This window comes from Scardinius erythrophthalmus (assembly GCF_964197995.2).
Source record: "Scardinius erythrophthalmus genome assembly, chromosome: 20".
Taxonomy (NCBI): Eukaryota; Metazoa; Chordata; class Actinopteri; order Cypriniformes; family Leuciscidae; genus Scardinius; species Scardinius erythrophthalmus.
In genome coordinates this window covers 17,635,960-17,649,339 of record NC_138240.1, presented here as the reverse complement: position 1 = coordinate 17,649,339, position 13,380 = coordinate 17,635,960, and the positions used below count along the sequence as shown (strand labels likewise).

The 13,380-nt window shown below is 36.6% G+C and overlaps 1 protein-coding gene across 3 annotated transcripts in view; it reads left to right on the top strand.

Moving 5' to 3' along the window:
- Positions 1 to 13,380, top strand: part of aopep (aminopeptidase O (putative)) — an 87,039-nt gene that overhangs the window by 56,161 nt on the left and 17,498 nt on the right. The window lies entirely within an intron of this gene.

Sequence of the window (13,380 nt, the reverse complement as noted above, 5' to 3'; positions counted from 1 at the left end):
TGCTTTAAATAAGTTACTCCCTGACATTGCTCACCTCCTCCCTATTTTATGTTTTGTTTGGGCCCAAAGCTCCAGTGGTGCGTGAAAGGAACGTTGAATATTGAGAAAGATATCTGGGCTTAGTCTCTCTGCGGACCCCCGTGAGCTCAGAGGTCTAATCTGAAGGTTAGCAGGGGGCTGTAAGCTGGCTTCAGCATCGGCAGCCAGTCACCAGACCTCTGTCCAGCCCTGCAGACACACTAACATTTCATTTTCATAACGCTTCCTGCCAGGGTCTCGCCAGGTGGCAGCTACTATGCCAGCACACAGGGAGATGAACCTGAGCAGGCTTTTAGCAGAAACCGATGCTATCTCACTAACATTTTCATATTTTTGTGAGATTTGTTTTCCTCTCCCCTGTCTCACAAATCCGCTCGGACTCATATGGAGGAAATTCAGTTGACATGGGGAAACGTCTGCCTGTGTATGTGCAGTATGAATACTGACTGTATCATCTGATAAAAATGGTAAATGACCAATTATGGCATGCCAGCTGTAGGCTTATATTTAGTTATATTGATGTTGTCTATCTGTAAAACTCATATTCTCCATCTTCCTCTTGTTTTTTTTTTTTTTAGCCTATACATTTCCTGCTAAAAGACAGATGACGAAACATATGTTCCCTTTTATGCGTAATTATGTACATACAGAAACATAGGTCACAAAACTTGCAGATATAAGCACCCTAAATGGCTTTTAAGCCCTTGGCAAGCTTATATGATGGCATATTCCAGGAGTCTGAGGAGTCTAATCAGATTTCTCATTTTGATTAAATTGTAACTCAATATGAACAAGGAGCTTATGCGGAGTGAGTCTGTGGAACAGGTGACCTATGAGATGGTAGCTGGTAAAAAAAACAAAAATAAAACAGGATCCTCAAATGGCATGTGCAGTCATATATTTAGGGGTCACTCAGAGGTAACCCAGCGATGACATCTGGACGACAAATCCTGAAATTCCTTCGGTCTAGACCACAACATGCATGCCAGTTGAGGCGATGCTTTTCAAAGCCATCTTCTGGTTTGGATTATGGTGTCAGGAGCTGTTTGTAGACAAACACAAAGGTTTCTTCATGCTTTGATGCCCTCTCAAACAGGTATCATCAAAGTGTCTTTCAACAGGTGCTTTTATTAACAATACATATTTTGCTTTGATCTTCCCTGTTGCGCCGTCTCTCGTTGTTTACCAATCAGTCACCATATAGTAGACGCTGTGGTGTCTGTGTGTGTGTTCACCGAGCACCTGCGATGATACAGGCCTGTTTCTCTATGCTTTGAACACGTGCCCCCTTCCTCGCACTGACCCCCCTTTTCTTCTCTGCGTTTCACCCACAGCTGTTTGTTTTTGTCACCTAATTTGCAGATATTAAGCACACAACAAGCAGACCTTTTGTTCTCGTCGTCAAAGCTGTCCTTTATGTGGCTGTGCTACGGAGTGGGTTGAGGACATTTCCCTGTTTTCCTAATTTCTCTCTGTCTTTCACCCTCCCACACTGTAAAACATCTTATGTCAGATAGCCTGATGTGGTAATTTCTAAATTAAATAGTCTTATTCAAGTCTCAATTATTTATGATGACTAAACCAACTTTATTATAGTAGGTTACACCAACAAAATAATCATTGGCTAGAAATAGCGCCATGTTTTAACATGTATCCAAGTTTAACCCCCATCCCCCCCCCCCATCTCCCATTGGTCAGACAAACAGACAGCCCCGCCCCAAAGTCACATCATTGGTTGAGCTAATGTTTATGTGTCAGGCTGGATGAGATTACACACATCACCTTTAAGGTAACAACTACACAATTTTAAATTTTATGGTTTATTACAATGAAGTTAAATTCATTCGCATTAGTTATTTAGCTATCAACAATTTTTTAAGGCATTTATTAATCTATGTTATTTTATATTAATGTTGAGTTCTAAAAATTATATTGTTTGTTGTGAATTCATGTTCATTCGTAATCAATGTTATTCAGTATTATTTATATACTGTTGTAGTGTTTATTAATATTTTGAATTAGCTTTTATATTTATATTTTTAATTTTAATTTTTAGGTTTTAGTAATTTTCTTATGCGCTTTTGTCATTTTATTAGTTTAATTAGTTTATCAGTTTTAGATTAGTAATTTTAGTACTTCAACTTATTTCAATTAGATGCCGAGGCAAAATTTCTGATTCTGATTTTTCTGAAGTTTAAGTTTCATCTAATATTTATATTTTATTTTATTTCAGCTTTATTTTGATTGTTTATTAATTGTTTTAGTTGATTAAAAAATTATAATTTATTATAATATTAACAATATATTAGTATATGTAAAAATAACATTAGCATAGTTTAAGAATTGCAGTAAAAGTATTATTCATTCTAAGTTCATGTTATCCAAAAGGTTAACTAATTTATACTAATCGAACCTTACCGTAGGCTAATTGATTTCATTGATCAAACCTTTGGGTTTAGTGTGCGCTAATATGTGGTTGATAACTAAGTTAAAGTTTGGGGCAAATTGCAAACTAGACAAGACGGTAGATGAGGATGCACAACTATTGACTCTTTGTTTTGGGTGACAGAAACTAACAGATCCCAGACACAACTGTATCACAATACCCATCGAGAGCTCCTGGATATTATCTGTATTCGAAGGGCAAGGTCAACACAACCTTTCTTGTTAGGACAGCTGTAGTCAAACATAATAGGACTTTCAAGTGCATGGTATCTAGAGGCAGTACATCTATGGCATGTTTGTTTTCTCAGCTGCTGGACACGAGAGATTCGTGATTACACTGCGCCAACATACATTGAGCTCTATAGGTCCATAGGGATGGAGGTGTTACTGTAAAGGGGCACAAAAGGAGGGATTTTATAAGCTGGTGAAAGATGTGAAGGGTCAATACAGTTGATATGTGAAAGCAATTCTGCTTGGTGCTATTATTGGTGTAGAAATTACACACTTTATCTTTAGGTGATGTTGCATTGTAGGAAATGCATATTACAGAGAGGCTTTTTTACTATATCCAATAACATTACAAAAGCTCGAACAACACTGTTGCATTTGGAGTGTTAAAGCTTGGACTGCTATAAATCAATTTTGTTGCTTTGAAGGAAACATAGTTTGACATATTACAAAGAAGGTTTGGAAATTCATGGCCATCTTTATGCATACTTTTTCCATCTCCGTGACAGATTCCTCTCTATAAACCCTCATGTGGAGATCGAAACGGACACACTGTATCTATTTCACTTAGTGACGTCTCGTCGACTTGCTGCCTGGTGCTGTCTGCTTGATAATGCGCAGGTATGGATCTGTCCGCACTCTCCTGTCTTATGAGGAGTCAGCTCTCAGACTCAGAATCTGAGTCACAGAGTCAGTGTATCTCCTTCAGCTGCCTGTTGAACAAGGGCAGGTGGATTTCTAAAAAGGGCGTTTATTGATTTATTTATTTTTTTAACCCAACGTCCTTTAATGCTGTTAGAACTGTGACGTAGTGATTACCAAACACACGCTACACACTCTACACACTTTGGAGCTATGTTGCTCAAAAAGTCTGCAGTATCTCGGTCCCATTCCTGCACGTATTCCTTGTCTTTTTTTTCCACTTCCTTGTCTTTTCTTTTCCTTTCCAATAAAAAAGGCAGATCACTGTTGCAAAATCAATTTCTCAATCAGTATTTTTGTCTTTTTTTCCAGTACCAAAACAAGACTAGTGAAGATACTCTACTATATTATAAAAAAAATATTGTGTGCCCAAAATATGTTTGGATACTTGTAGAACATTATGAATGACTACTGTAAACAAAGTAGTCGCATAAATAACAAAATAATATAATATAAATACAAAATATATACTATAGAAAAAAGTATTGAATGCATTTAAATATATATAAAATGTTCAATACACAATTTTTTCTATAGTATCTATATTATATTGTTTTGCAACTACTTTGTTAATATATATATATATATATATATATATATATATATATATATATATATATTAACACTTTCTAAGTATTTATATAGATTTATTATATGTCATAGCTATCTACGAAAAAAACCCACATCTGGAATATATTTAGTATCCGATGTAAAAGCATTATATATATATATATATATATATATATATATATATATATATATATATATATATATAGCATAAACCTCACAAATTTAGGTTAGATTAATAAAATAGACTTCTTTCAAGATGTGTTATGTAATTAAGTCTGATCGTAGGACCAGAATTACTAACAGCTTGCGCCAGTGCAAACCCTCTTTTGGCTTTAAAAGCTACTGTCAGGATTTACTAAAGACCCGCAGTGAAAAATTTGCGCTAAAAAAGGCGTGGACAGTTATTTTTGCGGCTGACTTTAATGAGTTTCCTATTCAGATGCAGAATTTATGGAAGGAGAGTATTTAAATGAATCACGCAAGTTTATTTATTAAAGTTTGCTCTCGTTAATTTCCTGGTATTTGCACCATTATTTAACATCCCAAAAAAGTGTCTTAAACCTGATGCAAATTCGCGCTGCTCTCTGTAGATTGTGTTGGTCATTGTGGAAATGATCCGGCTGCGTCTGTGTTCTTTCATTTGCTAGTCGTCAGTAAATCACTTGCAGAGCTTTCCACTCCCATTGGCGCTTTTTAGCGCAATTTTCCACCGGACAAAATTGCGATTGTTAACTCATGATTTCTGTTCTGTCTGTGCGCACCAATCTTGCACTTCTATCTACTCCTCAACCAGACCACCTAGAGACTTCGAGTTTTCGGCATTATGTTAAGGAAGGTCTAATCTCTGGAACGCACAAAAAAAATCCAGGAAAAGATTTACTATCTCTTAGTGTTGTGATCCCATGACGTGAGAAAATTGCGCTAAAACACTCACTGAGTTGTTATTACTTGTTTGGAATTATGCTCTTACGCTAATTTACCCTGTTTAGTAAATCTGGCCCTTAACATATTATATAAATTAGCTTTCCAAGTAAATCAATCTCGTTTTTATAGGTTTAAATATTTATACTGGAAAACAAGACAAAATCCTGATTAAGACAAATATATATATATTGTGTTGACACAATCACAGTCCATGTGCTTTTATAAAGGGCAGACCTGCCCTCATATGATCTATAATTCACAAAAGTCTTGCCTTCCCCGTGGTGACGAGTGCACCCTAATGCTGCTAAAACTCAGAGGCTTATATTACCTGAACTACAGAGCTAATGTGTGTTCACCGACATGCGTCATGTGTCATCATTTATCGTCCTGCAGCAGCAAAGATACTCTGAGATCTGCCACATTCAAAGGCAGGGGGCTTTAACTCTTTTGGAAGTGAACCCCGAGGCAAAGTTAACCGGTGGGACAAAGAAGTCCTGATAAAGACAATAAGGGAGAGAAAGACACAGGGGAAAAAAAGCAAGTGTAACCCAAGTACCCCAGGCCGGGTGTTATGCCGTCTGTCAATGCCGGAGTGTGTTTTTATGAGGCTGTGGTCAGACAGCATAAAAAGCCTAGAAGCAGTAAAACTGCCACCAGAAATCACACTTGGCATTTTAATAATGCCACTTAGGCACAGACTCATGTGCAAGAATAACAGGGAGTGATTGTTGTGCATTCTTACACACAAGACCCTCCACAGGGCAAAGGTTCGAGGGGACCCAACGCATGAGGTTTCAAAGAGGCAGAACATCTCCGTTTCCAAGGTTTGCTTTATTGTGGCGGCAGATGAAAGTGAGTCTTTTGCGAGCGTTTTGAGAAATTCACATCAGTTTACTAGGCTGTCTCCAGGTTTTTTGCATCCATTTAACTTTTATACTGAACGCTTTGCTTCGTCCTTCATCAATTCACTTACGTCCTTCAGCATTCTTAACCTCGTTTTACACTTTTTAAGCTTGGTGAAGAAGCCTCTCAGTACTCATATGCCGCACATATATACAGTAATCTTTGAGATAGTAATAATTATAAATACATTTAAATCTCGTTTCCAGATGCTCTGCCAAAGCCTGTGACATTTTGTTGGAGTGAAGTCGGTACAGTAGAAGACGTCACAGTTGAATAAGGATTGAACGTTTACAGTTTCAGGTTCCAAATGTAATATTCCTTCTGTTACCTTGGAAATGCATTAACAATGGCAGGATACAGGGGGAGAAGAGTGAGCACTTTTCACAGATAACAGTCTTATACCAATACTTAAAAAAATAGATTAGGGTCCAATTCTCACTACTAACTATTAACTACAGTACGACTTTTGCCTCAAAAACTCCTAATTCTGCTTATTAATAGTTAGTAAGGCATTTGATCTATATGATCAGGGGTGTGTTAAATTGATCAAAAGTGAGAGTGAAGACTTACATTATTACAGAAGATTTCTATTTTAAATAAATGCTGATCTTTTGAACTTTCTATTCATCAAAGCATCCTGAATCAAACACATTAAACACATCAAATGTGTTTTGGTAGCATAGGAAGTCATTTGGACCCTAGTGTACGCGATGGAAAGACAAGTAAATAATCTCATTCTATGCTGTTAAAAGAGTTGCTATGCAACAAGTGAAATGTCAAGTACAGGAGAGTCAATAAATCATTGTCTACATTTCTATTAACATAATTATTTCCCTAGCATTTTGTAAAAAATTGCTAATGTTTTTGGGTAGTAAAACTAAATGTCAAGCTTCGACAGTATAGAACTGCTATAAGTGGGTAAATAAAGTGTTTTAAAACTGAAACAAAAAGGTGATCTTTACAGCATCTGAAATTATCATTTTTCAAAGGGTTTTACCTAAAACTTTGATGATAAAAAGTCAATGTCCATGTTGTTTTACAGCTCCCCATTTATGTTTGATTAATTAATGGGTTATTTTTTTAAGAGAACAATGCACCTGACTTATTTTTATTCATTTCATTTTAGATTCATATTCCAGACACGTTTGAAACACAGACGCACATTCAGCGAACAAAAGGTGAAAGAACATTTGGCCTTTTTCCTGTGTTTGTGGAACATGTCACTGGTTTCCTATGGGATTTTACTCCAAACTGTCACTCAGTTTGAATGAACATAAAACTTTGTGTAAGAACATTGTTAGTGTAATTGAAGGGAATTTCCCTCTGCACAGGGTAACACACACTACCATATTGCAGTCCCTGTTTGAACGGAATACCTTCATACATATAAAGTACTTTTGCTTTTGTTTCTTTTTTTTTATGGTGTTTGCAAAGGCACTTAAAGCAATAGTTCACCCGTAAATGAAAATTCTGTCATTAATTACTCACCCTCATGTCGTTATAAACTTTTACGAATCTGTGAAACAAAAAAGGAGAAATTTAGAATTTTGCTGCTTGCACTTTTCCATACAATTACAATGAATGGGACTGAAGCTTTCAAGCCTCAAAAAGGACCCAAAGGCACAGACAATAGACACAATAGAAGTATTTGTATGGTTTCAGAAGACTTGAAATATGGTGCATGAGTTGTATGAACTTCTTTTATGATACTTTATGGTGCTTTTTGTCATTTTAGAGCTTGACAGCCCCAGTTTCCATTCACTTTCAATTAATCTGCAAAAATCCACCTTTTGTGTTCCACAAAAGAAAGCCATACAGGTTTAGAGCAACATGGGGGTGAGTAAATAATGACAGAACGTTCATTTTTGGCTGAACTTTCTCTTAAAACTATCCCATAGCATTGTTTTTCCTGTAGCTTGTGTAGAAATAACGGTGGCAGGGTGTGTCTGTGTGTGTGTGTTCTTTCACTTTCCACAAACAGAAACATAATCTCAGCACCAATGAGTCACTGTTCTTCTTTACCCACCACATCGTCCTGTTGCTTCTCGCTCACAGTTCCCCCCCCCCTTATAGGAGACGTCGGGGAAGTGATAAATTCTGTCTGTCCTCTCTACAAACTCTAATTGCGTCTTTTTGACTTCCATTGAAAGGGTTTTTGGAGACAATCAAGCATTTTATTAAGATTACTCTGTTAGAAGTGGTGGGATACTGCACCGATGACTAAAACAGAGGCGACTGAGATTAAATAAGGCAAAGGAAAGCTCTCCTGATTTGAAAGTACATCATTTTTCATTAAGCTCCTCGCTCTGTTTATTTGCGCACTGCTAACTTTTCCATGGCTTTAATGGACACTGCATGAAAAGAGTCTTTCATGTGGAGAGAAATGAAAAAGGCAGCGGAAAACCAAACACACACTCGGGCCAGAGTGACTGCGTGTGTGGAGCTGTGCTCGTGGAGGGAGTCTTATGGTGGACGGGACGTCCGTACGACTCACAGAGGCAAGTGTGTTAATGGCGAACGATGAATTTCAGGGTTTTCTGTTTGATTTGGCCCAAATTCAGGGTTGTAAAACAATTAGGCCTTGAGCAAGTGCTGAAAGCCTTGCCGGCATTGTCACATAAGTGTTTCTAGCCTGTGATCTCACTGAATAATCACTTTGTCCTGTTTCATCGGTGTGTGTTTGTTCTCGGAGCGGAGATGTTCACCTTTGCTTCCTGCTGGCTGGAGCTCAGGCACTCTTATGTTCTGTATTACAAGGGTTAAGGATGAATACGAATGTTTTTATTTTAAATTTAGGTTAATAGCCCAGGCGTTTTAGGAAAAAAGGGTGAACAAATTGCAACAGAATCAAGCTCAACTGATTTTGTATCCTCAATATGTCCTGAGTAAGGAAAAAAAAGCCCCGAAGAATCCCATTAGGGGAAAGTTCCGAAAAAGATCCAAATATAGCCTATTCAATTCAACAGGAAGAAGTACTTCAGAAACCAGCCTTTATTCATTTTTAAGAGATGGGGTTTGGGTCTGTGGGACTGTTTCTGGGGGACGAGTCTGAGGGAAGAACAGGAGACAATGGTAAGGAGAATGCAGAAGACAAAAGGTAGGCAAAATAAAAAGTGAATCCTCAGAAACAGTCCCAATGACCCAGCCCCAAACCCCATATCTGCAATAATAATGAATAAAGGCTGGTTTCTGAAGTACTTCTTCCTGACTCTATGTATTAATACTCATGGGTAGCCTAAATGGGTTCCATTCAGACCTTAACATTAAGTATTTTACTTTTATGTGTCAACAAGATTCAACAAGACATTTTCACCTGGCTAGACCCAATGTTTAGATCTGTTGTGGTATTTATGCAAATTAGCTCATACGTACTTAGATTATGCACCGTTTGTCCATGTTAACAAACAATTTCAAAAAACTTGTAATACATTTTTTGTTTGTCTTGATACAAGTAATCAACTCAGTAATTTTCATGGTGATATCTAAAGGTTAAAATTTTTACCCTATTTTTGTGAGAAAAATAATGAATAGGCGTACGAATAGGCTATATTTGGGTCTTTTTCGAAACTTTCCCCTAATGTGATTCTTCGGGGCTTTTTTTTTCCCTTACTCAGGACATATTGAGGATACAAAATCAGTTGAGCTTGATTCTGTTGCAATTTGTTCACGGTTGACCCCCATTTTGGCTTAAAACGCCTGGACTATAACACACATCAATGGTTTTGCAAACTTTTATACCATTTTAAACATCATAAAGTTTTAATTTAATGACTTTAAATATCATGTGGTGCAGATTGTTCTTACACCTCGATTACTGTACATATAGGTTTACATCTAAATTATTATTAAAAAACAGTATGATTTTCTTTTTAAATCATGAGTCATTAATTCATAAATATCAGTGGCATAAGTGGCATTTTACAGCCTGATCTAACCTATATTAATATATTTGATGTATGAAATATATATGATATTTTAAGATTCTCACTGACCTGAACACATAGTCATGAGGGGAAATGATATCATGGTATCAGTGGTATCACTTCCTGTTTTATGTTTCTTTTTCCAGCATTGTAGTCACACCACATGAATTTGGTGGACAAAAATATCATTAAGCAGTGAAGCAGATTTGTTAAAATATTATTTCTAAGAAATAATCTTTTTTTCATTATTTTATCAATATTTATGTCTTTATTCCCTTCAAAATGTGCATAAAAACAATAAAACATGCATAATAAAAAAGCTGTATTTAAGTCATGTTGTAGTTTTTTAATTAATTAATCAATAGGACAATTTTTTTTTTTAAATCTTTTGTATATTTGTATCAAAAAACTTTCTTGACACCAAAATCCAGTCCTCAACTTTCTCCTTAGGTCAAAGCAAGTGACGGAAAACCCCGTTTTGCTTTTTGCAGAGTGATGTATTGTAGGAGGGTGTTTCCCCCGGATAGCTGATCACCTTGTTTTCTTTTCTGCCCTGTTTTTGACAAGATGAGTGGACTTGGGCACAGCAGGGCTGTTTGTTCCCCTGTGTGGAAAAGTTTTACTGCCATCTCGAAACAATTGCCATTCCCTGAGGCAAATTGAGTGTGGAGGAGGACTTTCGTCTCCCCTCTATCTTTTATGACTTTAAATTCCTCTCGTCTTTCAAAGGCGGCGGATCCGATGATCTTGGGTGGGCCTGTGAATGCCTCTTAATGACAGAGCGGCGATGCACCCGCTTATCGGCCCAAAGTGAGAAGTCTTTGCTTTCCACCACATTAATTCTTCACAGCAGATTTGAGTGAGAAAAACAGTTGACCCTTGCCACTTTTTCTTCAAAGCGCGATGACTTTATTGGGTTTCTCACGGTCAAATTACTATAATTTTGCTTTTGATGCAGTTATTTTGTCCTGGGTTATGGTTCTTTTAAGGTTTTGAATGGTCGCAGAGCAGTCAAGAGTGAAATAGTTCCCTCTTTCAGTAATGTAGACAAATATAGTTCTTATTTTGGTTAGGCGGTTGCAGCATTACATTTCCTAACCATTTTAGGGAAGGATATTTCAACTGATGGAGACGTTGATAAAGTTGCGTCCATGAGAAGTGATTTGAGAAAATGCTAATGCTAATGGTTGTTGCTTACTTCATTCACCATATTAAGGTGTAACTAGTTTAATACAACAGGAGCTGCGGATGAGAGATGTCCCAGGCTGAGCAGCGGTGTGTGTGTGTGTGTGTGTGTGGTGTGTTTGCGTGTGGGTTTGGCCGGACAGAGAAAGGGAAGTGGCACAGGAGGGAGGAGACTGTGCATCACTGCTCTATAGATCCTGATGTGATAATGGAGTAATAATAGCAGGCCTGCCACCACCCATCTCCCACCACATCAGTCTTTCTGCCAGCTCTGTCTACGTGTCCCTCGCTCACTCCACCATTTCCGTTTTCCTGTTTCTCTCTCCATCTCCAGCCTCAGTCTGCTCTCTCTCTCTCTCTCTCTCTCTCTCTCTCTCTCTCTCTCTCTCTCTCTCTCTCTCTCTCTCTCTCTCTCTCTCTCTCTCTCTCTCTCTCTCTCTCTCTCTCTCTCTCTCTCTCTCTCTCTCTCTCTCTCCCTCTCCCTCTCCCTCTCCCTCCCTCTCTCTGCAGAAATGCTACAGTAAAAACCTGTAAGTTGGTCAACTAAGTTACTTTACCATCTAGTAAATTATATTAGATTAGATCTAATGGGACAGTCGACTTTATTTTTCAGCAAAATCCTGTAGAAATTATGTTTTTTATTTTTAGAGACTACATTTTATGTTATATTTAACATTATATAAACCTTGTTTATGTTCCCAAAAGTTGCATTTTATTTAAATATTCAGGTTTCTTCTTACTTATCATTTATCATTATTTAACACATTGTTTAGTTCATGTTTACTGCATTATTTTTGTGTGTCATGTTTATGGTATGACAAATTTTGGAAACACTTTACAGTAAGGTTTCAGTAGTTAGCGTTAGTTACCTAGTTAACATGAATTAAGAATTAACAAGACTTCTACAGCATTTATTAATCAAAATTAATGATAATTTCAACATTTACTAATACATTATTAAAATCAAAAGTTGTATTTCATTATAAACTGTAAAATATACAGGCACAAAAGTGGCAGCCTGAAACATTATCACTGGATATTTACAGAGAATTTCTGTTAACCACCGCTGCATTTTTAGCATAAATTTTGACAGGATTTTTAACCTGAGATAAAAGCAGCAGGAGAGAATTTTCTTTGCTCAGTCTTCCTTCTTACACACACACACACACGCCAAATAAAATAAGCATGCTGTCAGGTCAGCGATATTCTTGATTATTTGGCTCTGACTCATGTTGTGCCTTTATAAATGCTTGTCGGCATGCGTTATGAGGATAAATCATAATTTCTGTCATGTCTTTCAAAGGGCAGCAGAATTTTTTGATAATATCATGGCAATGTACAGCTTTTCATTTGTACCTGTCTGAGACTGTTGTGACTTGCTTCTTTGTACGATTCCTTACGTCTGGAATATTAAGTTTTAGCAACTGAAAGATGGGTTAAAACAAGAGTAAGCAGGCCAAGAATTAAAAAAGCAACATAATCCCATGTAAATATAGCTATTTCATGCGATAATTGGTTTAGGCCTGATTTCCATACTGCAAGATGAGACTTTAAAGCATCTTTCCAGCACTCAAATCCCAAAGCATTCCTTCCTTCCATTAGCTGTCTATACTCTAGAAGCCATAATGCAGACTTTGCTTTTTTGAGAAGTGAGAGAAATGTGATTTTCTTCTTATTCTGAAGATTATGAGGAGCTCTTTTAAAGGAGGAAGGTTTAATTATTTCCTCTCGTTCTACCTCGCCGGAATGCTTTCCCCACTGCGAGCTCGTGCTCGAAACGTGCTTCTCTTTTCCTGCTCGGCTCTCTGATGTGCTTCAAAGACAGCATTGATGTCTTATTCAACCTTCTGAAAATGCCGTCATGGTTCGTGGATGTAATTTGAAACCTTTAAATCATTTTGTGGTGTGTTTCGTCTGAGTCTTTACCTACGTTTCACATTGTGCCCGATCAAGTCTTATTTAAATTATGAATGAAAAAAAATCACATTGAAAATCTAGGGGTCTAAATAAAATTGAATCCTAAACTATATAAACAGAAAGTATTATGATTTAAAGAGAATGAAAAAAAAACAGTTACTGTATGATTCTTCACTATTTCTCTAATAACCAATCAAATAAATTTTTATGTTTTTTGGTTGACATTTAATTTCTTTTTTTACTATATTTAGCAAAATTAAAATATTGTAAATATTGAAATAAATTACAAATATAAAATAATGTCATTGTCACATGACCCTGCAGAAATCATTCTAATATGCTGATTTGGTGCTCAAGAAACATTTATTATTATCAGTGTTGAAATAAGTTGTGCTGCTTAAAATTTTTGTGCAGACCATGATAAAAAATTGTTTTACTAAAAAAGAATACTAAAGAACAGCACATTATAAATGTCTGTACTCTCATTCATCTTTGCTCTATAAAAGTTGTAATTTCTTAAAAAACAACTACAGCCCTCAAACTT